Below are 26,598 nucleotides of genomic sequence, written 5' to 3'. Positions count from 1 at the left end.
ACCACCACCATCAAAGGCACACTCAGAATTTCTTTTAAAATTTTATCAAAAACAACATGGAAGAAACTGAAATATTACTGTAAACAAACATAACAAAAAACAAACTGTAATAAGTTAAAAGTATAACAACCAACTAAAAAAATAAATAATGTAGAATCTGGCCCAATCAGGCAACACTGCTCCATCCACCAACATTTGTCTCCGTCTAGATTCATATTTGTGTTTTTTTTTCATGAGGATTCTGGTTCACACAAATACTGTGAATTAATGACCAAATTTACAGTATTATAAATAGAGATGGGAATTGATAAGAATTTAGCGATTCCCATTCCATTATTGATATCACTTATCGATTCAATTCTCTTATGGATTCCCATTGGGTTAGGGAATAAATTATACCAGAAATGGGTTGGTTAACTCTTTAAAATGTGAAGTAGAACAACATTAAAACTGATATAAAACCAACAAGAATTCCTCTTTCAAAATTGATACTAACAATGTTTTAACATAAAATACAACTGCAAGGTGTGTGAGAACCTCTGAGCCAGCCAGACTCTGGCAGCTCTCACCAACTAAATGCTACATGAGATGGAGATCATTCATACAGGATAGTGAAAGCAGTACAGCCAAATAGGGTTGCAACTATTGATTATTCCATTGATTGAGTGATCGGATTAGAAATACTTTTCTTGTATTAACAATTCATCTGTATTTTTTAACTTCCGTACTGCAGTTTATCCCTGTGTGAAACAAACAGGGTGGATGGAGCAGCTACAAAGTTCTCTGTTCTTCACTTCCTGATCAGGTGGTTGATGAAGGACCTCCAGCTGTTTCGAAGTAAAGGTTTAACGGTGGTTACAGGAAAAAGCGCTGCTGCTTTGGACGCTAGAAAAATGTTTCCTTTCGCTCCATCCGAGCTCATCGGTAACAGCTCTGCCTTTTTTGCGCTTGCTGCGTGTGCACAGACTGCACGTAAAACAGCTGCTGCTGTTGTTGAAACACTGTGAACATAATTATTATTATTTCCGCCAAGGAGGAGGTTATGTTTTCAGTGGTGTTCGTTTGTCTGTCTGTCAGCAGGATTACTCCAAAAGTTATGAACGGATTTCCCTGAAATTTTGTGGAGTGGTTGGAAATGACAAGAGGAAGAAGTGATTACATTTTGGCAGTGATCTGGATCACGATCTGGATCCAGGAATTTTTTTAAGGATTCTTCACTGTTGCGGGATACAGGCAGAGCCTTCCCCTTTAAGAATGTAGCCTTATGGGAAATGTAGTTCAAGCCACAGGTTGTATGTTGTAGGCTGAGAGACACCGCCCACTTCTCTCTGCCCCGTGTGTGTGTGTGTGTGTGTGTGTGTGTGTGTGTGTGTGTGTGTGTGTGTGTGTTTGTATGCGGGCTAGCGCGGGAGACGAGCAGTGTTGCCAAGTCCGTTTATTAGATAAGATAAAATAAGATAGTGTTTATTTATAAGCGACTTTGGGCTTGTTTTTTTCTAAAGTTGCTTGCAAATCTCGTGAGTCGCGGTTTTTTGGGCTTGTTTTGAACGTGGAGTTGCTTATTTGGGCTTGACTTTCTTTCTGAGTGAAACTCCTTGATTATATCTCGGCGCCCTATAATAAAGCAAAAGACGAGTGGTAGGTAGTTTGTCCCTTCCAAGCCCCCGTTTCCTGTTTATCGCTCCTGCACATGTTGACCGGGCCACACGCAAACAAACACTCATAACAGCCCAGAGTGAGGAGGCAGCGCAAGAATGAACTCCAGTAAGCGGGAAAAATATAGAGAAAAAATATAATAAAGAGTGGGAGAAAGAGAGGCACTTACAGAATGGATCCGAGCTCAGATGGGAGACAGTGGTACTAAAAGTGGGTCTGCGCTATATGCAACAGGGGCGCCGCACAAGAGGGGGGGGGGGGGGGGGGGGGGGGGCAAAACGATGTGACAAAATTATTTCTCTAGTGGAATTTTCTGTATTTAACAGCTGTGCATGAAATGATCAGTAACAGAGGAACGGCGCTGATTCGGCACCCCTGTGCTCCTTCACCCCCCCTCCACACAGGAATAGCCTATAGAAAACTTATAGAGCTCTTCTTGTAAAAGCAAATATGTAAAACTGACAGACGTGACAAAACACTGATGCGCTCTACAGGAAGGGTCAGAGCAGACTCTACCTGCTGAGAAGGCTGAGGTCTTTTGGAGTGCAGGGGACACTCCTGAAGACCTTCTATGACTCTGTGGTGGCATCAGCCATCTTCTATGCAGCAGTATGTTGGAGCAGCAGCTTGTCTACAGCTGAGAGGAAGAGGATAGACAAGCTCATCAGGAAAGCCAGCTCTGTCCTAGGATGTCCTCTCGACTCAGTGCAAGTGGTGGGAGACAGAAGGACTCTGACCAAAATAACATCACTGATGGACAAGGTCTCCCATCCCATGCATGAAACTGTTGCTGAGCTGGAGAGCTCCTTCAGTGACAGACTGCTGCATCCTAAATGCACAAAGGAGCGTTACCGCAGATCCTTCCTCCCAGCAGCTGTAAGACTTTATAACCATCACTGCTCCCAACAAAAACCACAATAGCCTACACAATGTAGGATAATATATAATATACTGTAAATAGTCCGGCCTGTTAAGGTTCAACACACAGGCACATCATGTACATTGTATATAGTGTTATTATTATTAGTAGTAGTATTAAGGTTAATATTGTTTGTTGATTTTATATATATTCTTTTCTTAATAGTGTGAATTATTATATCTTTATTTATATTTATAATAACTGCGGCTGCTGTTACACCCAAATTTCCCCTCTGTGGGACAATAAAGGCTGTTTCTTCTTCTTCTTCTTAAAAAAAAAAATCTCCATTGGAGGCAGTTTAAAGCCAGATTAAATAAGTCTATGATGATCGTGGTGTTTTATTACCCTTAGCAAAAAGTAGTATACTTAAGTTCATTTTATGAAGTATACTTAAGTATAAGTATAAGTATAGCAAGTATACTATAGACCATGTACTTTAAGTGTACTAGAAAGTATACCAATTTAATACTTTTTTGGACTAAATTGGAACATTTCAAGTTTATGAAAGTATACTTTAAAGTTCATTTTAAGTTTGCAAAAGTATACAAGTACACTCATCTATATACTATCAATGTACTTGGTATATCCCTCTCATATGCTTAAAGTATACCATAAGTACACTTATCGATATACTGCCATTGTACTAGTTATATACTTTGAGTCCCTATTTTTATTGTATACTTTAAGTATACTGTTATAAATGTTGGTTATTTCACTAGCTTATTTGTTATACTTTAAGTTTGCTTGGCACATCACTTGTAGCTTACTATTTATATACTGGAAATATACTCCTTAAAGTATTCTTAAAGTTTATGAAAGTGTGATGCATTTACAAAATCACAAGACAGAATGTTGAAAACAAGTTTTATATATTTTCAAAGATTTCAAACATTTCAAAAACAAAGACCTATGAAATCAAGTTCTTCCTTACTGGAGAAAATGAAAGGAAAAAGTGCACATTTGCATGTAAAAATGTGAGCATAATGGTCTCGCCAGAATCAAGTCCTTATTTGTAAAAAGTGGTAAAGCAAAACTTGTGCATATGCTTGTAAAAATGTAAACATAGCTTCTTCAACTGAGAAATAAAGTCCTTCCTTGTCAAAAAAGGTAAAAGAAAAGCACACCTTTGGAACCAAAAATAAAAAAGACAGAAACAAAATCTGTGCTTTTATGACTTCTTTACATTTACTTGTTGGTGTAGCTTATGTTGTTGCATTTCTTTCTTATGATTCGTCTCACATCTTGCATGGTGGGTGTCAGGAGATTTCACCTGGGCATGGTCTGTGAGTGAAAAAACACATACAGAACAAACCATTACCTCAGTGTTATTCTTATTCACTGTCCACAATTAACACATGTCATGGCAGGGAGGATGGTTTATCAGGTACATTTCTGAACTTAAATGCAATCAGCAAAAACTGTTATAAAGGGATTGCACACACATCACACGCCAGTCAGACTGAATAAGGCAGAGTGCAACTGAGTGGCAAAACAATGGACAGCGTGCTGGCAGTGACATCACGTGTAAATCCTCTGTAATTTATGACAACTGAAAAGCCTCGATTGTTTACTATCATACAGAAGCATTAGTATGTATTGTTTTTATTTTATTTTATTTGTAGTACTGATAGTGTGAGTGAGTGTCTGATTATAACTATGTCTCTACAAATTATTCCAGTTTTGCCTTAAATTAAATGCACTCACCAAATATAGCATCAAGCTTGGTGTTATCCAGTTGTGGTTTTGATTCCACATCTTTGTGGGCCCCGACTGCCTCCGGGTCAAACTTGAGTTGGACAGCGTGTCTACCATAGATGAACACCGCAAGATCCCCCAATGTACAATGCTGAACTTGCAGTTCGCAGAGACTTCAGCTTTAGTCTTGAGACTTTTACATCACAACCTGGCGTATAGAGGCACCTGCAAAACATTTGACTATTACTCACCAAATAACGATGAAACAATTATATAAAATTTCTTTGTAAATCTATTCATTTATCAGTGCAGTGAATATGCATTGGCCTATAATCTATAGACTAACTCCATAACATGAGAAATTTGGGGGGCATCATCATAGCATTTCCAAATCAATCATTATTTGTATACATCCAGCACAAAGTTGATTAATATGCTTCTTTTTAAATTATGTGTATAGTCACAAGGTGTAGAGGGAAATTGTATAGCAAACATTTCCCCACATGGATAAACACATACCCTATCAATGCATTTTGAGGTATTTACCATATTATGAGGGTCAGACAACACTTGAGGAGAGGCGGGTGGTCAAACTTGTTGGTCTGGTGTGGGTGTTGACCAGGTGGAAGCAGGAGTTGAGATCTTGAGTTGAGAACAGTGATTTTTTTCTAAGATCTCTTTCAGCGTTGTCACTACTGCTGGAAGCTCTGTAAAGGGAATGAAAACAAGGCAACAAAAGCTTTGTGTCATTACTGTGTTTTGAGACCATTTTAAAACATTAAATTAGTCATTTTTGTTATGAAGACCGTGATTGGAAGTGGTGCTGATTAGGCAGAAACAGGAAGCAGGAGGAGACTGAATTAGCCAAAACCTATAAATGTCAGGTTGAAGCCAGGTGTGGACCTTTTTCCACACTTGGCAGCAGATCCCAGCTCTCCCTGCCAGCAATTGTTTGTCTGTGTGATTTGTGAGTCTCTTTTTTCAGATTTCAATGCTTCAGTATGGGAGTATATGAAAATTTCACTTTATTGTGTTATTAAGTTTAGTTCATTATACCTGACCTGCACACCCACAGTGTTTGACATCAGGAATCAGTATAGGCACATATTCAGTCGTTAAAAGCTGTTGTTTTATAATTTGCTTTAGGCTACTTGAATTGATAAAGAGAAAATACCTCTCATAGCATCTAGTATCTCTTTCCCATAGTCTGCTTTCAGGCTCTCGATATCTCTCTGAAGCTCTTTCACTTTCTTCTGTGCTCCACTCCAGTTTCTGGGCAGCTGCTCCTCATCTGATGACTCCTCATTTGAGTTAGTTGACTACACCAAAACACGTGAAATCAAAGAATCAGCCAGAATTAGGATCAGGCAGAAAATCCACACCATAATTATTGCTTCAACTCAAAATACCACAATAGTCAAATATTTTACCTCTGAAGATATTTTGTTTGCCAGCTGCTTCTTCAGCTCTTCTATCATCACTCTTTTTCAGCACACGATGACTTCTTTCTCTTCTGTTAAAATTATAATTCAGTTTTATATGTTTATAACAGGCAAATATAATAACATCCATGGTAATGATGATTTACTTGCATTTACAGAGTCAGCTGCACCACTGATGGATCATACCTAGATTCAAAAATGTGTAACTCAAAACAAAAATCATATAACTATGGAGTTAAGTTTTATGCACACCAGAAATGATAAAGAAATGTCACTTAGAATCAGCTGGTGTCATACCAAGGTATTTATTTTCTGTAATTAAAAAACTGCCAATGTGAACACCCCTTTAGCTTTTTCATATAGGGTATAGATGAAGCTATGAAGCTAACTGAGAAGCAATACAATTAACAACTTACCACCAACCATCAAAACCTTTGCTGGGAAAAAGGCTGGAGCTGACTTTTTTCTGCCTTTTATGTCCCACTTTATCTCCATCCATCCGTCTTCTTCTTCTAGATCAGGGCACTGAGTGATTACTTTTGGACATTGTTGCTGGTCGTCAGTACTCATCCATAAAATCTTCCCAACTTCCACAGTCTTGTCCTTGAAATAATAAATGGCAAATGGCATTGTGGTATCTAATGCTGAAAATTCAATTTTAGCTAGGATATGTCTTCTCCTTCTTCTCCTTTCCTTGTTGATACTGGTTGAGACCGTTATTTATTTATTTTTTTTGCAAGGGAGACCTTGAATTGGCGCGTGAGCGCTAATTTAAAATTGGGAGGCTCCCATTGGCTGCCAGGTAGGGGCGGGACCATGGCCAGAAGTGCCGTACCAGAAATTTCTGTGGTGATACTACCTGGAAGAAGCTGAGCTAGCTCTTTAGAGCTAACGTGGCTAAACAGTGTGGACCTTATCAAAGATATTTAGAGGATTACACAGCAGAGATTCCAAGGAATACCAAGTACAGATGGAAAGTAAAAGTAAGTAACAGATAATGAATTTGCTCGCACATAAAATTCTGTACTGCTCAGATGTTTCCAGTTAGGCTACATTAGCCGCATTAGTCACGTTGGAATGTTAGCAGCTTGTAATCTTAAATGAAAGATTACATGGCTGCTACCGTTAAAGGTAGCGTTTTTGTTTGACTATGAGTGACAGACTTGTAAGCTAATGTCCGAATGCAAGTTTGTGTGAGTTGTCTTTTACAGTGATTGTTACGCAGCCAGTGTAACCGGAAGTAAGTGAGCCGTAGTAAAAATGTTTATATGCAAGGAGTCTATTAAAACTGTTATGTTTTAATGTTTGATGTGTAAGATCTGAACACAGCTAGCAGCTAGCTGCTTACCATTCAGGTGAGATTTCTTTTCAATAAAGTTGGCAGAATAGGGAAAGTTGAATCTGGTTTTAATTTCAAAGACAATTGATACCCATGCATTATGTACAGTCTCATGCGGAGGCAACTTCCCAAAATATGTTGGGATGATCTTAAATGCACTCAGTATACCCAAAGGGAATGAAAGGACCTGAGTAATAATTTACATTTATGTTTGAATACCCCACCTTTTCAGGATAGGGCAGAACTACAGGACAACTCACAAGATCACATTAGTCAGCCCACTGCTTCCCATAGAGAAGTTACAGATGATGTCAACAGTAGGAGCTCTTCCACACCTAGGCTTTTGGATTCTGCCCTTCAACAGGTAAATATGCAAAAGCACAGTTTCAGTCTAAGTGGAATTGTTGTGTTGCCAGTATACATTCCCCCATGTATCTGGGTAATCTTCATATCCTGCTTGATTAAAGTTTAAGAATCTTTCCTAAATTGTGCTTTCAGCTCCCCAACTAGGTACATTATCATAAGCACCTGTCATATGCCACATCACTGACTTATTTTTCTCCCATGACACAATAAGCAGTTGAGGTGGAAAGCACTGAAGTTGTCAGAAAATTGAAGTTTACACTTACTCTGTTTATGATTTGATGATTGGACTTGACATAAAGGGAGTTAATTCATTCAGTTGTTCATTGTCTTTCTCTTGTTAAACTGTAGAATATCAGTCATGATGACATCAACACAGATGGTCACATGACTTACACTTCGACCAGTGGAGAGGAAGAACTCAATTCCAGCAGTGAAGATGAACTTGATAGTGAGAGCTCTTCCACGGACAGCCTGTTGGATATGGACATTCAAGAGGTACATTGGGGTAGGGTGGGGGAATACACTAGGCCAAGTTTGTTAGCATAGTAATATGCTTCAGAGGGCCTTCAGTGACACTCTCACGGAAGTGTCAACAGTGCACACATTTTCCAATACATTTAGTTAGAGGTTTGCTGTAATGGTTGGGCACATTCATACCACACTTATGTGCATTTTGAGCTATCCTCTAGCTGAACCAAAGTGTAGACAAATGACAACATTGCTAACAAAAAAGCAAAAGTTACATTTTTTTATTCTCTTTCCTTTGTTCACATGTAGAATGATAATATAGATAACCACACTGACACAGAAGACCACTGGAGTAACACTTCCAGCAGTGAAAATGAAGACGATGAACTCGACACTGAGAAACCAACCACAAGCCAGTTGGATGTGGACGTCTCAGAGGTGAATGCACCATTCTATGGGTTAGTTTATATACGCTTCCTTTAATCTTTTAATTAATTACTTCAAGTTATCTTTTTCCCTTGTCAACTTGTAAAATGATGAAGCTCTGCCACATTCTGAAGAGGACTTGATTGGTGCTGCCATTGATGAAGCTGAAAACCATGCTGATGACGAAGACGTGATGGAGGGGAGTGCAAGAGGAAATGAACCTGAATTTCCAGTGGTATGTAGACAGTGGTTCAATAACACATTGTTAGTAGTTACTATTCGCACATTACATACAATTGGAACATTTGGAGACAGTACTACATAATAATAATGATGATAATACACACTGTATGTGTTAACTGTTACTCGTTCTAATTTATACATGCTTTTTCTATCTTTTTTTCCTATATCCATAGGGCATTGAAGACCACGCAGATGGTGACAAGCCCCTATATCCTGGTGCACCTGTTTCAAAGGGAGAAAGTTTATTGATGCTGATGTCCTATGTGCTGCATAACAACTTAACAGGCAAAGCACTTACTCATTTACTGAAACTGTTCAATCTAATGTTTCCAGGTTTGATTCCACCCTCACATTCAATTCAGTCTTTTGTTGAAGAACTTTACTGTAGTAAAAGGAAAACAGAAAATTGTGAAATGCTAAATGAAAATGTCAGAGGTTTTGGTCACCCCCCGGTGCAAACAAGTATAAAAATGTCATATAGGCTTGCCATTGTGGAAATCTAAGCAACTGCTTTTGGTCTTAGAACCGTTTTTTGGTAAATAAACTTGTGTATCACAGTCAAAACTATGACAGACTAAAGAAGAGACACAATAGTGCTGCATGCTTGAAAGATGGTACATTTTGTTTAATTACTGACTTAGTTATTTTTAAACAAACATGTTCACATCAAATCCCTGCTTTTTGTTCATGTGGCAAACTATGTTGTGTTTTAGTTGAGGTACTTATTAAATCAGTTATACTTATTAAATATGTAAAGATTCACACATCAGTGTACAAAGTACTTTCGTACATGTTGTGAAAAAAGCTGAAACTGTTAATGCTGTCTGGCCTGAAATGATCAAAACAAAATGTGTTCTTGTTGAAACAGCTGATGCTATGTACATAACACCATTGCCAAACCCTTATGAAAGGGACTCGCTTGATCAATAAAGTCAAGTCAAAGGTTTTCTGTTTTTGTGTATGATTTTTAAAGTACATAAAGATAATGCAATTGAGCACACATACTATATACTGTAAAGTTTTAAACTCCAGCATTATATTATCAATATATAAATTAAATGTTAAGCATGAGTCAATGACTTGACCTTATTATGCACTTGGAGCAAGATATAGTAAGTATTAGTACTTTGTGGCAGAAAGATGTAAAAAGTATACTAAAGTATAAGTCCAAGTTTTAGTATTAAAGTATAAGTGTAAGTCTTAGTATTAATGTACTTAGTCTTAGACTTTTGTTTATACTTTTCAGTATAAGCCAAGTATACTTCATTATACTATTCTTAAGTATATAAAATATAGTTTATAAAAAGTGACCTTCAAGTATACTTTCTCAGATTTAGTAAAAAATAAGTATACTCATAGTACACTTGAATAAACTTCTTTTTGCTATAGGTAATTTTTATTCAGGAATAAAAAAATCTTACAGTGTTGGTCTCAGACAATTCTTTCTTTCTGGTATAACTTTCAGAGCCCTAGAAAAGAGTGAAGAAGCAGAAAGTGAAGCTCTGATTGGTCCAGGGGCTTCTGATTCTGCTGCTCTAACAGTGGATCAGACTCAGATCACCCAGAACGCTTCCTCTGTTTCCCACCTCATATTTCAGCAACTCCAATCATATCATGAAGCAGTCATGTGATTTTAGAAAAAGGGGCCTCGTTTAGCTTTTGTCACGTGATGTTCTTCAAAAACCATACGGGCCTCGACACAGGCTTCATTTGGACCCTTTGGCTCGGTACAGGCCTCAGGGCTTTGGTACAAGACGTAACATCACTGCTCCAGGAATGGAGGCATTTGGAGGCTGAAATCGGCTCTCTGGGACACTTTTTGTAGTGAACTGATGAAAGCTGTGTCTCACATGGAGTGGATGTTAGTCCAACACATCAGACATGAGCTCTGCAGCTGTCAGTTGATGTGAGCATCAATGATTTGTGTTTCCTCTGCAGGTGAAGGTAGAAAGTGTGTGTGAGCTGATGTGAATTGAGCAGCATGGATCAGTGTGAGGACAGAGAGGAGGGAGTCCCTCCCTCTAAAACCACTCTGTGTGGGGAACATGAGAGCCAGACCAAAGCTCAGAGGTGAGATGACCATCTCTAACTGTCCATGACTCTTCTCCATGTCACAGCTCAGCACTCACATCACTGCTGCATCATTATTCACAGGAACCCACCTGGACCTGGACTTGGACCTGGACTTGGACCTGGACCTGGACCTGGACCTGGACCCAGCTGTGTGTCCTTAAAGAGTGACTGGTCTGCAGATCGACCCATTGATTTTAAAGGTCAACGTGCGTCTGCTGCAGAGAGGTGAGCTGTCAGTAACATGAACTCTTTGATTTAACTGCTTGATGTTGTTGGATAGAAACTGCAGTGCAAACACGTCGTTCCTTCAATCCCATTGAAACTGTCTCTGAAAAACAAGCCTTTGGTTTCTAAAGAGCTGAAAATCCACTTCAGCAAACAGGAAGTGATGCTCGGGCTCATGTTTTCTTCCATCAGTCATGTTGTAGAAAGTCAGAGGGGTTCATTCTGCAGTGAAATCAATGAAACACCAACTTTACTGCACAGATTTCCCTTTAAAACTTTGAGCATCAGAATGAGTCAAACTCTGGTTATTGTGGGTTTTTGTAAACTTCTACAAACAAAGCTGATCTCCACTTTTCTCCACTCTGAAAATCCAGCAAATAAAAATCAAAGTCTGATCTGCTGACATGAACCTAAAGTTTGATCTTTGTGCCTGTTGGAGATCAGTTCATCTTCTGCTCACTGAACTGTGGACAGAAACAGGAAGTTGAAGCTTCTCCATGTAAATGTTTGTAGGCTTCAAGCATCCATCTGTCCACACAGGCTGTGTTGTGTTACTGCTGTATGTGTGCTGTGTGTGTCTGTCTGAAGCATCTTCTTACTCTGCACACATGAACTACACTGACTGTGAGCTGAGCCCAAACACAGCTGACCTACACTGAATCCTGCACCTGAATGCATCCTGAGCAGACACAGGTGACTGCAGCTGCGGCTGATTGGCTAACATGCAGCTCACATGACCTTATCCAGAAGAAGCAGAGAACCTCCCTGAAAGACGAGCAGCTGATCTTAAAAACCTGTTTAAAGTTTATTGTGGTGTCTTTGATTGTTGCTGTTCATTCTCTGGGCTCCTGCAGTGTTTCTGATATTGGTCCAGTCATATCCTCCTCACTCTCATTAATTAAAGTAACCATGGTTACAGTAAGGTCACAGGGGTCACCACAGCAGGTCAGCATGGTTTAGATCTGGCAGAGTTTTTCCACTGCGTGCTCTTTACAATCAAAGCTCCCTGAGACGCCTGTTTGTTCTGATTTGGTCTCTAAATAAAACTGAAGTTTGGATCCAGAATCATGAATTTCATGTAAAGTTGAGCTGAGGGAGAAACGAAGGACCTCAGACGGCTGATTTTACCTTCACTAAATGTTTCAGAGCTTTTTGTCCTAAAGAGGACCTGATTTTAGCTTCTTCTTTAGAAACATTCTCAGAACAATCCTCCTGTGCTTGAACTCATTCTTGATGGTTCCTCCACAGAGTGGACCAGCAGAGCTCAGAGGGTCCCAGTGGTCAGTCTGCCCAGCAGCATCAAACACAGCTGGACTCCATATTTCAGGTCTGTACATGTACAACAACTACTGTTACATCTATTCTGCTCACAGTCATCTCCATGCTGCTCTTTGGAGACCAGTGGATTGTCAGTGTGTCCAACATGGATCTGATGTTTGGCTCCATGATTTCAGTCTGATTGGCTCATTCATAAAGTATTCTGTTCCAGCTGCTGGAGGACAACATCATCACTTTTGTGAAGGACGAGCTGAAGAAGATCCAGAAGATCCTGAGTCCAGATTACCCAGAATGCTTAGAGAGGGAGGATGAAGAGCAGAGGAGGAGCAGCAGAGAGGCATTAGTGAAGATCACAGTGGACTTCCTGAGGAGAATGAAGCAGGAGGAGCTGGCTGAGCGTCTGCAGAGCAGTAAGAGGATTTCTCTAAAGATTGAAGCTGCTGGATGAATGAGACATTTACTGAAGTTTAAAGAGATTAAACAGCATGGATTCAAACAGGCATTCTTTATGGAGATGAAATAGTCACATCTATTTGGTAAAACATTAACCGATGTTCTTTATTCATTCAGAACGTCGTGCTGCAGTTTGTGGACGTGAACTTAAATCTGCTCTGAAGAAGAAGTTCCAGTGTGTGTTTGAGGGCATCGCTAAAGCAGGAAACCCAACCCTCCTGAATCAGATCTACACAGAGCTCTACATCACAGAGGGAGGGGCTGCAGAGGTCAATGAGGAACATGAGGTCAGACAGATTGAAACAGCATCCAGGAAACCAGACAGAGCAGAAACACCAATCAGACAAGAAGACATCTTTAAAGGCTCACCTGGAAGAGATGAACCAATCAGAACAGTGCTGACAAAGGGAGTGGCTGGCATTGGGAAAACAGTCCTAACACAGAAATACACCCTCGACTGGGCTGAAGACAAAGCCAACCAGGACATCCAGTTGATGTTTCCATTGACTTTCAGAGAGCTGAATGTGCTGAAAGAGGAAAAGTTCAGCTTGGTGGAACTTGTTCATCACTTCTTCACTGAAACCAAAGAAGCAGGAATCTGCAGCTTTGAACACTTCCAGGTTGTGTTCATCTTTGATGGTCTGGATGAGTGTCGACTTCCTCTGGACTTCCACAAAACTACAATCCTGACTGACCCTAGAAAGTCCACCTCAGTGGATGTGCTGCTGACAAACCTCATCAGGGGGAACCTGCTTCCCTCTGCTCACCTCTGGATAACCACACGACCTGCAGCAGCCAATCAGATCCCTCCTCAGTGTGTTAACAGGGTGACAGAGGTCAGAGGGTTCACTGACCCACAGAAGGAGGAGTACTTCAGGAAGAGATTCAGAGATGAGGAGCAGGCCAGCAGGATCATCTCCCACATCAAGACATCACGAAGCCTCCACATCATGTGCCACATCCCAGTCTTCTGCTGGATCACTGCTACAGTTCTGGAGGATGTGCTGAAGACCAGAGAGGGAGGAGAGCTGCCCAAGACCCTGACTGAGATGTACATCCACTTCCTGGTGGTTCAGGCCAAAGTGAAGAAGGTCAAGTATGATGGAGGAGCTGAGACAGATCCACACTGGAATAAAAAGAGCAGGAAGATGATTGAGTCTCTGGGAAAACTGGCTTTGGATCAGCTGCAGAAAGGAAACCTGATCTTCTATGAATCAGACCTGACAGAGTGTGGCATCGATATCAGAGCAGCCTCAGTGTACTCAGGAGTATTCACACAGATCTTTAAAGAGGAGAGAGGGCTGTACCAGGACAAGGTGTTCTGCTTCATCCATCTGAGTGTTCAGGAGTTTCTGGCTGCTCTTCATGTGCATCTGACCTTCATCAACTCTGGACTCAATCTGCTGGAAGAACAACAAACAACCTCCAAGAAGTTTAAAACAAGAGAATCTGCAGAGAAATTCTTCTACCAGAGTGCTGTGAACAAGACCTTACAGAGTCCAAATGGACACCTGGACTTGTTCCTCCGCTTCCTCCTGGGTCTTTCACTGCAGACCAATCAGAATCTCCTACGAGGCCTGCTGACACAGACAGGAAGTAGCTCACAGACCAATCAGAAAACAGTCCACTACATCAAGGAGAAGCTCAGTGAGAATCTGTCTGCAGAGAAAAGCATCAATCTGTTCCACTGTCTGAATGAACTGAATGATGGTTCTCTAGTGGAGGAGATCCAACAGTCCCTGAGATCAGGAAGTCTCTCCACAGATAAACTGTCTCCTGCTCAGTGGTCAGCTCTGGTCTTCATCTTACTGTCATCAGAAGAAGATCTGGATGTGTTTGACCTGCAGAAATACTCTGCTTCAGAGAGGGCTCTGCTGAGGCTGCTGCCAGTGGTCAAAGCCTCCAACAAAGCTCTGTGAGTAAATATGTCATCATCCCTTTATTTCTATCATAAACAGTGTGATGGGTGCTGTTCTTTTAAAAACTTAAGAATATGAATTCAATGATCATCAGCTATAATCAAGCTTATGATACTTTTAATGTCCCAAAGCAGCAGAAAGTGTTTCTGAGACATTTGTGTGTCTAACTCTTATCAAAGTACCATCCAGACCCATAGGTCATTAACTCCCATCATTAATGTCTCAAAAACAAAAACCCATAATAAGAAAAATCTGTGGCATGTTCTGTTCATCCCAAAGGATCCAATCAATGTTCTTTCTGTACTGTTCTCTCTTCAGTTCTCAGTAACTCTGTATCATATACCCAGGCTCTGCAGCTGCTGCTGAACTCAATCTTATTCCTTATGTTGCTTGTAGCTTCATGTTGTCAAATCTCAGTCACTGGTTCATAAAAATGTCCTTGTCCACCCACTCAGTACAGATGACCTTCAGTTTGTCCCTGTGGAGGAGAAATTTCATAATCAGAGTTCTTGGTGGAGCATTATTGTCTCTCTGCACCTGACCTGGTGCCCTCTGTCCAGAATAATTCAGCACCTCCAGCATCCATTTGACCAAAATAAGAACAAAGGTCTGATCCTTCAGGCCCTCTGGCAGCTTTACTGGCCTCAGGTTGTTCACAGCAAACTGTAACTACTAGGGATGGGCCGATCCGATATTCAGTATCGGTATCGGTCCGATACTGGCCTAAATTACTGGATCGGATATCGGAAAGAAATAAAAAAATGTAATCCGATACATTAAATAACGTTTCGCTCACATTAGCTGAATTAGAATCAGAATCAGAATCAGAATCTTTATTGTCATTGTACACAGAAGTTGCACAACGAAATTTAAAATGCATTCCTTTGTAGGTGCCTCAGACAATAAATAATAAAATAATAAAAATATGAGTGATAAAAATGATTACTAAAATACAGTGCACAATAGTAAATTAACAGACGAATCTAGCCCCAATACACACCAACGCACGCACACAGTCAGCACTACCACCCCACATCACTGTCCAAACCACACAGAGTTCAGTTCAATGATAGCCCTGGCATAAAAGCTGTTCCTCAGTCTGTTTGTTCTGGCCTTCATTGTCCTGAAACGTCTGCCTGATGGCAGTAGCTGAAACAAGGAGTGTCCAGGGTGTGAGGGGTCCTGGAGGATGTTCTGTGCCCTCCTCTGGCAGCGGGCATTGAACAGTTCCTGGAGGGAGGGCAGGGGACAGCCTATGATCTTTTGAGCCGTGTTGATGATTCGCTGGAGTGTTTTCCTGTCTGCTGCTGTGCAGCTGTTGAACCACACGCACAGACAGTAGGTCAGGATGCTCTCTACACAGCAACGGTAGAAGGACACCAGCAGATTCTGGGTCAGATAGTTGCTCCTAAGAACCCTCAGGAAATGCAGTCTCTGTTGGGCCTTCCTGTAAATGCTGGTCGTATTGATACTCCAGGTCAAATCATCCTGCAGATGTACTCCCAGGAACCTAATATCTGAAACCAGCTCCACTTCATCCCCCTCAATGAACAGAGGTTGAATGACATGTGTTGTCCTCCTAAAGTCTACTACCATCTCCTTTGTCTTAGTGGTGTTCAGGATCAAGTTATTCTCACTGCACCACCTTGACAGCCGCTGCACCTCGTCCCGGTATGCTGACTCATCCCCGCCTGATATGAGCCCCACCACAGTGGTGTCATCCGCAAACTTAATGATGCAGTTACTGGCATGTATGGAGGTGCAGTCATGTGTGTAGAGGGTGAAGAGTAGGGGACTCAGCACACAGCCCTGTGGAGAGCCGGTGCTGAGGCTGATGGCTGAAGAGAGGTGGGGACCTACTCTTACCCTCTGGGAACGGTCTGTCAGGAAGTCCTTGATCCAAAGACAGGTGGAGCGTGGTATCCCCAGATCTGACAGTTTAGTCACCAGTCTGCCAGGAAGGATGGTGTTAAACGCCGAGCTGAAGTCCACAAAGAGCAGCCGAGCGTAGTTCCCCCCCTGCTCCAGGTGAGAGAAGGCAGAGTGGAGGGCCGTGGCAATGGCGTCCTCTGTGGACCGGTTGGCTCTGTAGGCAAACTGGTGGGGGTCTAGTCTGGGGGAGAGACTGGAGATGACGTGAGCCCGGACAAGCTTTTCAAAGCACTTCATAACAATTGGTGTGAGTGCTACTGGCCTGTAGTCATTCAAACCTCTGATAGTGTTCTTCTTGGGGATGGGGACGATAATGGAGGACTTCAGGCAGGAAGGGACAGCAGCCTGGCTCAGGGACTGGTTAAAAATGCTGGTAAAAATACCAGCCAGCTGAGCCGCACAGACCTTCAGTATCCGTCCAGAGACACCATCGGGCCCCACAGCTTTCCTGGGGTTCACAGTTTCCAGCATACGCCTCACCTCTTGCTCTTGCAGCCTGAGGATGCTGCTGCTGCCTGCTGATGGATGTTGGATGGCTGTCTCTGGTTGCTGTACCTCAAAGCGTGCAAAGAAGCTGTTCAGCTCCTCTGCCAGATTGATGTTACGCTTGTAACCCCGGGGTAAACCCCCCAGTGTTAAAGTTTTGGTGAAAATGTGAAATTTTGATTGAGATCCTAATAAATTGTGTTAAGATTTTTTCCCTTTTTCATAGTGGGTGTCAATGTATAAAAATAAGTTGTATTATGCATACTGTCTGCAAGTATTTACTTTGTGATGGATTAAGTTAATGTTTGTGAAGTGTTTGGTGTAAAGTTATACCATGTGAACTCTGATTGGCTGATGAGCGAAGCGAACGTGAGGGGGGAGGAGATTGAGAGAGCGAAGCAAACGTGAGGGCGAAGCGAGAAGCAGCTTGTGCTCTCCGGCGGACATTAAGTGTCATGTCAAATATCTACTGATAGCGATTAGCTAACAGTTTTGCAGAGAGACTGTTTCCAGTTGAGGACATCACATACAGTAGCCTCTCCTGTCAGTAAGAGGCTGGGGCTGTTGGTTTGTTCGACAAAGAGCTGGACTGTGTTTGTCGCCGACGCAGAGTTGGGATTTACTTTTTGCCGACGCAGAGTTGGATTAAGTTTTTGCCGCTGTGTACAGGACTGGACTTTTGTGGAGTTAAGGTTTTTTTTTACCACGAGGCTCCTACGTGGCCTGTGGGACTGCTAGCAGCAACAAGGGAGTATGGACTGCCGAGAGTGAGTAACCCTATCCGCACGCTCACATCGCGTACACTAGCTAAGACTGTGAACTCACTAACTCTGATCATCCGCCATTATCTGAGGATCAGGCCTGCAACGGGTTATTTTAGGGTATTTCCGGCTTTTTTCTTTAATGTTTTCTTTTGTTTTTCACTTCATGTGGGCCCACACAGGTAAATGTGTTTGAAGTTTCACAAATATTTGCAGTTGTATGGAGTTTCACCCTCAGTTTGTTTAAGTGGGTGGGTTTCCTGTTAATGTGCCGCTGACGTTTGTAAATAAATACTGTACTTTGGGCACTATTTCCTTCGTTCATTTGTGGTATTAATAAGAGGTTTATTTGAGTGTGAGGGATTTACAGCGCGAGAACTTAAAGGTAAAAACACACAACAATTTGCTAAATAATTTTACGTTCAGTTGTCAGATCCAAGAGAGTGAAAATTTCCCTAGTTGTGTGTTATTAAAGGGAACGGACCCAGGGCGCTGTATCTCAGTTCAAGGGGTACATAGGAAGCGCTACATAAATGGAGGCACCGCTGGGATTTTAATGTTGAAAGTGTTTTATGTCATGATGTTCTTTGCATGTAAACCCTTTAGTAACTGTGTGAGTTAATGGTTATTGTTTTCATGTCTTGCCATTGTTAAACGCCAACCCCATGTTTGCGGCTATTATTGTAATAACTTGTTAAGTAAGAAAAAACATGTCTCTATTGCAGAACTGGTGTAAAGGGGAAGGGGTAGACCTAAACCATTCCATTGTGGTTAAACGGGTCCCCATAGACACCACAGTAGAGCATATTGAAGAGACTGTCGGAGCTATTAAGGCCCTTGGGAGAGTGAAAGTTAAGGGGCGGATGTTTGACCCAGATTCACACTCGTTAATGGTATTGTGTGAGTGTAGTGAACGAGTGAACACTAAAACCATTCCCCTGGATGTACCTGCTGGGGAGGGAGGTGAGCTTTGGACTCTGCATGGCCCCAGTGAGGGGGAAGAGACCCCTGCCAGCGCTCCAAGGACAACCACTGAACCAGAACCAGAACTCTCAGATCTAGCCGGAGGGAACTCGGCGGAGTCCATTATACGAGCAGTAGGAGACTTGCTAGCCAAAACCATGAGGCCCACTTCCGAGAGTAGTGTTTTTCGACGGCTGAGGATATATTCTGGAATTACTCCCGCCCCTGCTGGGGAAGAGCACCTAGACGCCTGGTTAGAGCAGGCCCGATTGATGGTAGAAGAATGCGACTGCTCTGTTCGTGAAAAACGAAAGAGAATTGTGGAAAGCTTGAGGGGTCCTGCCCTAGACATAGCCCAAGCTGTGAGAGCTAATGACCCTGATGCAATGCCCGAGGAATACATTGAGGCCCTGGAAAGGGCTTTTGGGATCTCAGAGACCCCAGAGGACCTCTACTTTTCTTTCAGAGCATTGAGGCAAGGTCCTGGGGAACGACTGTCGGACTTCCTGAGGAGAGTGGAGCGATTATTAACTAAAGTGGTACACAGAGGAGGACTGTCCCCCAACCAGAGAGACAGTGCTCGTGTGGAACAACTCCTCATTCTCCTCAGAGAATCTGACATACTGCTTCTGCAGTTGAGATTACGAGAGAGAAAAAGCAACCCCCCTCCTTTCTTGACTCTGTTACATGAGATCAGAGAAGAGGAAAATCAACAGTTATTGAGACAGAAAACTGGCCCCCACCAAGCTAAACCTGCAGTCAGGCAGGTGAGGGTGGAAGAAGAAGATAAACAAATGGAGTGTGATGTTGGAGACTTAAAGTCACACGTTAATGAGCTGCGGTCCCAGATGTCTGAGTTCACAGCAGGGCCAAAACCCACGCAAGGGAATAAGCAGTCTAAAGTGTCTCAAAGGGAGAAAGGAGACAAAATGACCATCAGCGGTGAGGTTCAGGCCTTGAAAAAACAGGTAGAGGATCTGCAAAATCAATTCAGTGTAATGTCTGTGGCCTACGCAGACTCTAGGGTGTCCAAGGAGTTTGGGTGGAAGAAAGGCTTCAGAGATAGTAGGGACAGTAATACCAGTCTCACACGTTCAAGTAATCCAGGAAAACCACGATCCCGGGTGGAAGGAGAGGATTTCTTCTGTTACCACTGCGGTGGAGATGGTCACATAGCCACACACTGTACAGCCCCTGAAGACACTGCAACTGTCATACAGAAATTAATTCGCTCACTAAGGAGGCAGAAAGGAAGCAAACAGGAGCCCAAAACTCGAGGTACAGAGCCACCCAACACCCATTGTTCTGTCAAGCGGAGCACTGTAGATACGGAAGAAGCCACAACCCTCCCTGAGGGGTTAGTGGGAGAAGCGTCACTGAGTGAGGTGATTATCGAGGGTCGACCAGTAACAGCACTGATGGATAGTGGCTCGAGTGTCACCTTAATATTCGAAAGCTGGTACTCAGCACACCTGTCACACTTGCCCATCCATCCCATTTCTAGCCTAGCCCTTTGGGGCCTGAGTGAGTCTAGTTATCCCTACAAAGGATATGTGGCAATGAATGTCATGTTCCCAGATGATGGGACTCATCTTGATCCCAAGACTGTGTTAGCTTTGGTGTGCACAGACCCAAAAGGGCCAGAGCAGGCCCCAGTGATTATTGGAACAAATGCAAGGAGTTTTCATCATGGACCCAAGCATGGCACCAGCAGAACTCAGAGTTGTGGGCCAGCTCAAGCTTGGCGGGTCTGTGCAGAGTCACCTGCACAAGTCAAAAAACCATTTTCCCCAGGGCCCATGGATGATGGTGTTGGACAAATAAGGTGGACTGGCCCCGGACCACTCCAAATCCCCCCTGGTGGGGCAGTATTTGCATCCTGTAAGGTGACTGCAAAGGAGTCATGGGACCAAGATGTGTTAATAATTGAGGCCCCCGTCAAAACCCCTCTCCCAGCCGGGGTTATGGTGCCCCCGTGTGTTCTCCTGCCTTCAGATATAAACAACAATGATTTTTCAGTGTTGTTTAGGAATGAGTCGCTGAAAGCCAAGTCAATTCCTAAGGGCACTGTCGTAGCCTGTGTCCATAAAGCCGAAATCGTGACTGCACTTAAGAGGAATGAGATCCCCTCTGAAGCTATAGATCCAGGATTATTCAACTTTGGAGATTCTCCAATCCCAAGTGCCTGGAAAGAGAGACTCATAAAAAAATTGTCTGAAAAAGCTGGAGTTTTTTCTCTGGGGGAATGGGATGTAGGGCTGGCAAAAGATGTAGAACACGCAATCCGCCTTAGCGACACACGACCGTTCAGAGAAAGATCCAGACGTCTTGCACCAGGAGATATAGATGATGTGAGGCGCCACCTGCAAAAACTACTGGCGGCTGGAATAATCAAGGAGTCACGCAGTCCATATGCGTCTCCCATTGTCGTGGCGAGAAAAAAGAATGGCACAATCAGGATGTGTATTGATTACCGGACCCTCAATGCCCGGACAATCCCAGATCAGTACACCGTCCCTAGAATAGATGAGGCTTTAGACTCCATGACTGGGAGTCGATGGTTTTCTGTGTTGGACCTGAGAAACGGCTACTATCAGATTGCAATGGCGGAAGAAGACAAGGAGAAAACAGCTTTCCTATGCCCACTTGGATTTTTCCAATTTGAGCGTATGCCTCAGGGCATAACCGGAGCTCCTGCCACCTTCCAGCGACTGATGGAAAAGGCCGTGGGAGACATGAACCTGCTCCAGTGCTTGGTGTATCTCGATGACCTGATAGTGTTCGGTAGGACACTGGAGGAACACGAGGAACGCCTCCTCAAAGTGCTTGACCGCCTGCAGGAATATGGCCTGAAAGTATCCATTGACAAGTGCCAATTTTGCCAGCCTCAGGTCAAGTACATTGGCCACATTGTGTCTGCTGATGGGATAGCTACCGACCCGGAGAAAATACAAGCAGTCACTCACTGGCAGCAGCCTACTGATCTCAAAACCCTACAATCCTTCCTGGGGTTCTGCGGATATTATCGACGCTTCATCGCCAACTACTCAGCTATTGTAAAGCCTCTGACTGATCTGACAAAAGGTTACCAACCAACCAACCGGGGCAAGCAAGCTGTAGCACAAGGGACCACCTATTTTAAGAAGTCGCAGCCTTTTGGAGACCGATGGACACCAACCTGCACCGCTGCTTTTCAGAAAGTAATCCACTGTCTTACACATGCTCCAGTGCTAGCATTCGCTGACCCAATCAAGCCTTACATATTGCATGTGGATGCCAGTTTTGAGGGCTTAGGTGCAGTTCTCTACCAAGCGTACCCGGAGGGTTTGCGCCCGGTGGCCTTTGCCAGCCGAAAGCTGAGGAACTCTGAAAGAAACTATCCAGTCCATCAGCTTGAGTTCTTGGCGCTAAAATGGGCTGTGGTGGATAAATTCCACGACTACCTATATGGCGTTAAGTTCACCGTGAGAACTGACAACAACCCACTCACCTACGTTCTCACTACAGCCAAGCTCAGTGCCACAGGGCATAGATGGCTAGCTGCCCTGTCTACTTATGATTTTGGCATACAGTATAGGCCAGGCCGAGAAAATGTAGATGCGGATCTGTTGTCCAGGAAGGCAAACCCTGAAGATGAGGGGTGGATACCCCCGTCTGGAGTGAAGGCTCTCTGCAAAACTGTGAGGGTCAGTGAGCCTTTTGACATCCCAAGTGGATGTGTTCTTCAACTTGGTGCATCACCCTCAGTCATTCCAGACCTATATGTGTATCCAGTCCAACTGGGTGAACCCCCGATGGAATTGCTGAGTAATCTAGACCTACAACAGGACCAGGATTTGGACGGAGCCATTGGAAAAGTGAAACAGGAAATGAGAGCCAGAAAGTGGCCCTGCACTATTTCGAGCAGCCACCCAGAGATAGCCCTTCTTCAGCGAGAAGGAGAAAAGCTCCAGCTGCGGAATGGGCTCTTGTACAGGAAGACTGTGAAGCCCAATGGTATGGAAATGCTCCAGTTGGTTCTTCCCGAAAAACACCGGCCACTTGTACTGCGGTCTCTGCATGATAATTTTGGACATTTAGGTGTTGAGAAGACCATGGAGCTGGTTCGAGAGAGATTTTATTGGCCCAAAATGGCTGCTCATATTGAGCAGTACATCAAAAGCTGTGGGAGATGTGTGGTTCAGAAGACTTTGCCCCAAAAGGCTTCTCCACTGCATCAGATAACCAGTAGCGGTCCTCTGGACCTGGTGTGTATTGATTTTCTGTCAGTTGAACCAGACTCACGAGGAGTCTGTAACATCCTAGTGGTCACTGACCATTTCACTCGGTACGCCCAAGCTTTTCCCACAGCTAACCAACGGGCCGCAACAGTAGCCAAGGTGCTGCTGGAGAAATTCTTTGTCCATTATGGCCTGCCAGCCCGCATACATTCTGACCAAGGGCGGGATTTTGAGAGTCTGTTGATAAAAGAACTCTTGACCATGTTGGGGATAAGGAAATCCCGAACCACTCCTTACCACCCACAGGGAGACCCCCAGCCAGAGCGTTTCAATCGTACTCTCTTATCCATGCTTGGGACTCTTGACCCAATGCGAAAGCAGAGCTGGAGCCAACATGTAGCTAGTATGGTGCATGCCTATAACTGCACCCGTAACGCAGTGACAGGCTATTCGCCATATTTCTTAATGTTTGGCAGAGAGGCCCGTCTGCCCATTGATGTGTGTTTTGACATATCCAAGGATGGCAGAGAGGTAAAAGACTACCACCAGTATGTGGGCAGGTTAAGAGAGAAGTTACGTCATGCCTACCAACTAGCATCTGAAGCTTCGCAAAAGAATCATCAGAAAAACAAGCGAGGCTATGATATGAGGGTCAGAGTGCACGACCTGCAAGAAGGAGACAGAGTGCTGGTTCGAGCCCTCGGGATTCCAGGAAAACACAAGTTACGAGAAAAGTGGAATCCTCAACCATATATAGTCATGGGGAAACTTCCAAATCTCCCAGTTTACCGAGTAAAGCCTGAAAGGGGGAGAGGGATAGTAAAGACTCTTCACCGAAACCATCTTTTACCCATAGGATTCTGGGTTAGGATGCCAGAAAATCGAGACGAGAAGTATACACCTCAGAGACCATGCACTAGAGCAGCTAATGCGTTGAGTCAAAGGAGGGAGCAACAAAATGCAAAGCAAAGAACTGATGAGAAAGAGCACAGTGATCCAGAGAGCGAGGAGGAGGATCTTCACTGTTCCCTCAGAAGAACTATGAATACTGATTGGTCTGATCTGTCCCCTTTATTATGTCCCTTGAACCGGGCTAGAAGTAAGCCGGAGGTGGTGGACCTGGAAGGAGGTGATGTCCAAGGTGATGTCCAAGGTGCCGTTGGCAGCGATGAAAGGATTGCTGACCCAGTTTTAGTGGCTGGAGGGAGAACTGATAGTTTCATACCACCATCAGAGGACCCTGTGGTGGACACAGGACTGGATATGGGAGACGTCCCAATGCCTAGTGAGCCCAATGATGGAGTGGATGCTGACAGTGGTCCAGTTGCTAAACGGGTTGTAAGGCCAGTCATTCGTCTAAGTTATGATGAACCAGGAGAACCTATGGACAAACCTCTGGTCATAGTCCAGAGAGGGATGAGACTATGCATCGCCAGCGAGAGAGAGAACGAAATTGCTAAGGTACCTGTGCCTTTGTACAGTTTCACAGTTTGGTGTCCCACCTGCAGCGGGGACAACCTCGAGAAGGTCACCTGATGACCATTTTTTCTCCCTGAAAGGGAGAACTGACTGGCTGGGACAGCCAGACTTTTAGAAGGGGGAGGATGTAACCCCGGGGTAAACCCCCCAGTGTTAAAGTTTTGGTGAAAATGTGAAATTTTGATTGAGATCCTAATAAATTGTGTTAAGATTTTTTCCCTTTTTCATAGTGGGTGTCAATGTATAAAAATAAGTTGTATTATGCATACTGTCTGCAAGTATTTACTTTGTGATGGATTAAGTTAATGTTTGTGAAGTGTTTGGTGTAAAGTTATACCATGTGAACTCTGATTGGCTGATGAGCGAAGCGAACGTGAGGGGGGAGGAGATTGAGAGAGCGAAGCAAACGTGAGGGCGAAGCGAGAAGCAGCTTGTGCTCTCCGGCGGACATTAAGTGTCATGTCAAATATCTACTGATAGCGATTAGCTAACAGTTTTGCAGAGAGACTGTTTCCAGTTGAGGACATCACATACAGTAGCCTCTCCTGTCAGTAAGAGGCTGGGGCTGTTGGTTTGTTCGACAAAGAGCTGGACTGTGTTTGTCGCCGACGCAGAGTTGGGATTTACTTTTTGCCGACGCAGAGTTGGATTAAGTTTTTGCCGCTGTGTACAGGACTGGACTTTTGTGGAGTTAAGGTTTTTTTTTACCACGAGGCTCCTACGTGGCCTGTGGGACTGCTAGCAGCAACAAGGGAGTATGGACTGCCGAGAGTGAGTAACCCTATCCGCACGCTCACATCGCGTACACTAGCTAAGACTGTGAACTCTCTAACTCTGATCATCCGCCATTATCTGAGGATCAGGCCTGCAACGGGTTATTTTAGGGTATTTCCGGCTTTTTTCTTTAATGTTTTCTTTTGTTTTTCACTTCATGTGGGCCCACACAGGTAAATGTGTTTGAAGTTTCACAAATATTTGCAGTTGTATGGAGTTTCACCCTCAGTTTGTTTAAGTGGGTGGGTTTCCTGTTAATGTGCCGCTGACGTTTGTAAATAAATACTGTACTTTGGGCACTATTTCCTTCGTTCATTTGTGGTATTAATAAGAGGTTTATTTGAGTGTGAGGGATTTACAGCGCGAGAACTTAAAGGTAAAAACACACAACAATTTGCTAAATAATTTTACGTTCAGTTGTCAGATCCAAGAGAGTGAAAATTTCCCTAGTTGTGTGTTATTAAAGGGAACGGACCCAGGGCGCTGTATCTCAGTTCAAGGGGTACATAGGAAGCGCTACACGCTGATCAACTAACAGGCTGGGTTTGTAGTTCAAAATATGCCGAACCCCTTGCCACACCTGCCTGAAGTCGTGGCTCTGGAAACAGTCCTCAATCCTCCTCTTATACACAGCCTTGGCCTCCCTGATGCCCCTCTTCAGGTTGGCTCTGGCAGCGCTGTAAAGCGCCCCATCACCAGCTCTGAAGGCGATGTTCCTCTCTCTGAGTAAGCTCTGCACCTTTCCATTCATCCATGGCTTTCTATTTGGAAAAACACGGATATTCTTGTCCACAGTTACAGTGTCGGTGCAGAACTTGATGTAGTCCAGAACAGCCGAGGTATACTGCTCCAGGTCCTGGTGCTTGAATACGTCCCAGTCAGTTGTTTCAAAGCAGTCCTGCAGCTGTTGAGAGGCACCTTCAGGCCAGGTCTGAACAGTCTTAGATGTAGAAAGAGCAGTTTTGCTGAGGGGGGTGTATGCTGGAATCATAAGCAGGGACAGATGGTCTGACTGGCCCAGATGTGGCAGTGGCACTGCCCTGAAACCCAGCTTGATGTTAGAGTAGACTTTATCCAGTGTGCTGTTCCCTCTTGTAGGGCATTTAACATGCTGATGGAACTTGGGTAGAACAGTCTTTAAATCGACATGGTTAAAGTCTCCTGCAATGATGTGTACAGCCTCAGGATATCTGCTCTGTTGACTGCAAACCGTGTCATGTAAGAGACTAACAGCCGAGTTAGCATTAGCATCAGGGGGAAGATAAACAACAGTGATCAAAACAGCTGTAAACTCACGGGGCAGATAGATGGGCCTGCATTTAACAGTCATGTACTCCAGGTCCGGAGAGCAGTGGCTGTTCACAGTCATACTGTCTGTACACCAGCTGTTGTTTACATACAAGCACACACCCCCTCCTCTGCTCTTACCGGAGGTCCGCATTCTGTCATGCCGGTGCGTTGTCCTGCCGGCTAGCTCGATG

The 26,598-nt window shown here is 43.6% G+C and overlaps 3 long non-coding RNA genes across 4 annotated transcripts; 1 reads left to right on the top strand and 2 right to left on the bottom strand.

The window, feature by feature from the left end:
* Positions 1-3,728: 3,728 nt before the first annotated feature.
* On the bottom strand, positions 3,729-4,866 carry LOC115776994 (uncharacterized). Its single transcript, XR_004019556.1, has 3 exons — positions 4,817-4,866; positions 4,280-4,495; positions 3,729-3,856 (listed from the first exon to the last, which is right to left on the bottom strand). It is a non-coding gene; the product is annotated as an uncharacterized LOC115776994 (long non-coding RNA).
* An 11-nt stretch (positions 4,867-4,877) lies between these two features.
* On the bottom strand, positions 4,878-6,519 carry LOC115776991 (uncharacterized). 2 transcript variants are annotated; one of them, XR_004019553.1, is made up of 4 exons: positions 6,129-6,519; positions 5,701-5,783; positions 5,445-5,589; positions 4,878-4,977 (listed from the first exon to the last, which is right to left on the bottom strand). It is a non-coding gene; the product is annotated as an uncharacterized LOC115776991 (long non-coding RNA). The 2 variants fall into 2 exon arrangements; XR_004019552.1 differs by lacking the exon at positions 6,129-6,519 and having other exon boundaries at positions 5,701-5,887.
* Positions 6,520-7,314: 795 nt separating this feature from the next.
* On the top strand, positions 7,315-9,378 carry LOC115776987 (uncharacterized). Its single transcript, XR_004019548.1, has 5 exons — positions 7,315-7,415; positions 7,766-7,912; positions 8,195-8,323; positions 8,428-8,546; positions 8,728-9,378. It is a non-coding gene; the product is annotated as an uncharacterized LOC115776987 (long non-coding RNA).
* The last annotated feature ends 17,220 nt before the right edge of the window (positions 9,379-26,598 follow it).

This window comes from Archocentrus centrarchus, unplaced genomic scaffold, assembly GCF_007364275.1.
Source record: "Archocentrus centrarchus isolate MPI-CPG fArcCen1 unplaced genomic scaffold, fArcCen1 scaffold_41_ctg1, whole genome shotgun sequence".
Taxonomy (NCBI): domain Eukaryota; kingdom Metazoa; phylum Chordata; class Actinopteri; order Cichliformes; family Cichlidae; genus Archocentrus; species Archocentrus centrarchus.
This window is presented reverse-complemented; position numbering and strand designations above follow the sequence as displayed.